Source organism: Macaca mulatta, chromosome X, assembly GCF_049350105.2.
Source record: "Macaca mulatta isolate MMU2019108-1 chromosome X, T2T-MMU8v2.0, whole genome shotgun sequence".
In the NCBI taxonomy this organism is placed as follows: Eukaryota; Metazoa; Chordata; class Mammalia; order Primates; family Cercopithecidae; genus Macaca; species Macaca mulatta.
Genome location: NC_133426.1, coordinates 92,733,040 through 92,736,687, shown reverse-complemented (window position 1 = coordinate 92,736,687; position 3,648 = coordinate 92,733,040). Strand labels below are relative to the sequence as shown.

At 38.8% G+C, this 3,648-nt stretch overlaps 1 pseudogene; it reads right to left on the bottom strand.

Annotated features, from left to right (window-relative positions):
• Positions 1-1,505: 1,505 nt before the first annotated feature.
• Positions 1,506-2,454, bottom strand: LOC144338528 (gem-associated protein 8 pseudogene; annotated as a pseudogene).
• Between the last annotated feature and the right edge of the window lie 1,194 nt (positions 2,455-3,648).

Sequence of the window (3,648 nt, the reverse complement as noted above, 5' to 3'; positions counted from 1 at the left end):
ATGTTTTTCTGCCTGCTTTGTATTTGCTGGAAGCTGATTAGATTTTGCCCACTTGATTAAGGCTGGATTTGCATTCCCCAGTCCACTGACTCAAATGTTAATCTCTTTTCGGCAACATCCACACAGACACACCCAGAATTATTACTCTGTATCTCTCAATCCAATCAAGTTGACACTCAGTACTAACCATCACAGACATCAACTTATTTAGGTTTCACATATGAGTAAGATGATGTGATATTTGTCCTTTGGTGCCTGGCTCATTTTACCTAACATATCATCCTCCAGGTTTATCCATGCTGCTGCAAATAACAGGATTTCATTCCTTTTTGTAGATGAGTAACATTCCATTGTTTATAAATACTACATTTTCTTTAGTTCTTCATCTTTTGATGGACATTTAGGTTGATTTTATATCTTGGCTAATACAAATAGTGCTGGAATAGAGACGGGAGTATAGGTATCTCTTTGACAAATTAATTTCAGCTTCTTTGGATATATATTCAGTGGTAGGATTGTTGAATTACATGTAGTTCTACTTTTCATTTTTTTGAGAAACCTCCATAGTATTTTCCATATGACTATATTAATTTACATTTCCACCAACAGTGTATAAGAGTTCCCTTTTAACTGTATCATTGTCAACATTTGTTAGTTTTTTATCTTTTTGATGACAGCCATTCTAACTGGTGTGAGATGATATCTCATTGTGGTTTTGATTTGCATTTCCCTGATGATGAGTGATGTTAAAAATTTTGTCATATACCTACTGGTTATTCATAATTTGTATATCTTCTTTTGAGAAATGTCTATTCAGGTCTTTGCCCATTTTTAAATCAGATTATTTAGGGTTTTTTCCTGCCATCGAGTTATCTGATTTTGTTATACATATTCCTGATATCAACCCCTTGTCAGATGCATTATTTATAAATATTTTCTCCCATTCTATATGTTGTCTCTTCACTCTGCTAATTATTTCCTTTGCTATGCAGAAGCATTTTAGTTTGATGAAATCCCATTTGTCTATTTTTGCTTTTGTAGTCTATAATTTGGGGTCTTATCCAAAAAATCCTTGCCCTGACGAATATCATGAAGCATTTCTCCTGTGCTTTTTCTTTTAGTAGTTCTACAGTTTCGAGACTTACATTTAGGTCTTTAATCTTTTTTTATTTGATTTTTTTTCTAGGCAAGAACTTTAATGAATTGAACTGTTATTGACAACATCAAAAACGAGTGTAATATATACAACATTATCATTTTATGTCAGGAGAAAATTTCACATGTTGTTAACAGTACACATCTGGCTGACCTCTAAGGGGCTGGCATAGTACATACATCCATGACAGGTCAACTGGGACTTTGGTGAACATGCTTGTGCCTCACTACAAATTCCCCTTTCCATGAGAAATGTACAGAAGGAGAGATATAGAGTGTGTACCCCCCCAAAAAGGGCGAAGCTGGGAACTCTGTTAGAAAGCACTCTCAGAGGTCCCTGTGCCCAGTGCTCAGAACTTCAGGGTGATGACCAGCTAATACTTGGGCTGCTTTTCTGTCACAGTGCTTGTCAAAGCTCAGCTGCACTGCAGCCTCCATGGCCTGGATCTTCGTGGCACTCTCCCAAACAAATGCTTTATTCTCAGTCTGTTGCTTCTCACTGGGCTTCTTAGTCAGGGGCTCCACTGACCAGTAGATGTTGTAGTACAGGTCATGGTCAGCATTCGTGTAGTCATCCAGGTATTCTGCATCCAGCTGTTGCTGCCACCATTGGTCTTCTCTGTGCCTCTGAGTCTCTGCAAAGTACTGACAGAGGTCCTGGGTGACTTCCATATTGCTTAGGTCACATTCTACCTCCCCATCTGACTTGGTCTCCATCTCCTCCTCTTTAGACTAAGCTTGTTCTTCTCTTATGGATGCCTGGATCCTACTGTTGTCATGTGGATGCCGCCCAGACCTTCCAAAATCTGTAGAACTGAGGTAGGAGTTCTGCCAAGTCACGTGATGGTCAGAGAAGGACATAGGATACCTGGCGTGGTTATCGTAAGCTCTTCAGGGAAGAACAGCAGGAGGAAATTACCATGGAAGACTGAAATAGGATTCCACAGCCTTCCTGCAGGCATTCTGGTGGCTTTGCATCCAAGCCATGACATGATGATAATGTTGCCAATAACGTAAATATACCTGATGAGAGTGCCAAAACTCAGTAGCTCTCAATGTTGATGCCTTTACTGCCATCACTGATTACGAAAGTCCAAATGGGATCCAAAATTCATGAGACAACAGTTTGCAGCTTCCAAGCAGTGGGCAAGCAGGGGCCCATTTTTCACTGGAGAGACAGAGGAGTAGTCGGGGGAAGGCTGTTGCCAGGGCAACTCTGAGGTGATTTTTGTATAGGGTAAGAGAAAAGGGTCTAGTTCCATTCTTCCACATGTGGATATCCAGTTTTCCCAGCACCATTTATTGAAGCAACTCTTCTTTCCCCCATTGTGTGTACTTGGCACAAAAATCTGTTGGCTGTAAATGCATGGATTTATCTGGGCTCTCCACTTTGTTTCAGTAGTTTATGTGTCTGTTTTTATGTCAATGCCATGCTTGTTTTGGTTATTATAACCATAGTATATTTTGAGGTCAGGTAGTGTGATACCTCCAGCTTTGTTTTACTCAATATTGCTTTGACTATTCGGAGTCTTTTGTGGTTCAACATGAATTTTCAGATTGTGTTTTTGATTTCTGTGAAGAATGGCATTGTTAGGTATTGCACTGAATCTGTAGATCACTTTGAATAGTATGTATTATTTTAATAGATGAAATCCATGCAAGATTCACTCTATAAGTCAGGTTATAGGTACAGAAAGATATATATAGTATGCTCACATAATTATACATATGTGCTTAGATATCATTACAGGTAGACTGCTTTTGTTAAATGAATGAATGAAATATTGATGAGATTTGCAGAAGCGTAAAATCCCAAGACAGAAAGAAATATTAAAAGTCTTCTGATCTATCCCAGTTCCCAACTGATACTTGAGTCCTCTCTTCAGTACCCCACTAACTGGTCATCCATCCTCTGATTGAACATTGCCAGTTGACGGTAAATGCACCATTTGTTTAAATAAATCTATTCTGTCTTTGGACAGCCCAGACCAATATGTTCTATTTCACATTTGGACCCATATTGCTTTTTGTTTAACCTCACCCTCTATAGCCAACATAACAAATGATACACATTAAAATGGAAAGCTCTATGATCAAAGAGTGAATGCAAAAAGAATGTCTGCTTTCGAAGTTCTCATAAAACCAGATTACAGATCCATGAACTTGTCCATTTTTGGGAGTGAGGAAACTTGGGACCAGAGAGTAACCTTGTGCAAGACCATAAGGACTATTTAGTAGCAGTAAAACTAGAATTCACGTCTCCTGATTCCTGGTAAGTGTTATTTACAGTATGTTTTCCTCCAATATACTTAGTGGCCTAAGAACATGGACTATGGGGTCACAATGTCTGGGTTTGAATCCCACCTCCACAACACAATAGATGTATAATTTGAGGCAAGCTACTTACTCGCCCTGTGCTTCAGTTTCTCATCTGCAATACGAAGATAATAATAGTACCTCTTCATACATTTTGGGAAGATTGTGTTACCATTG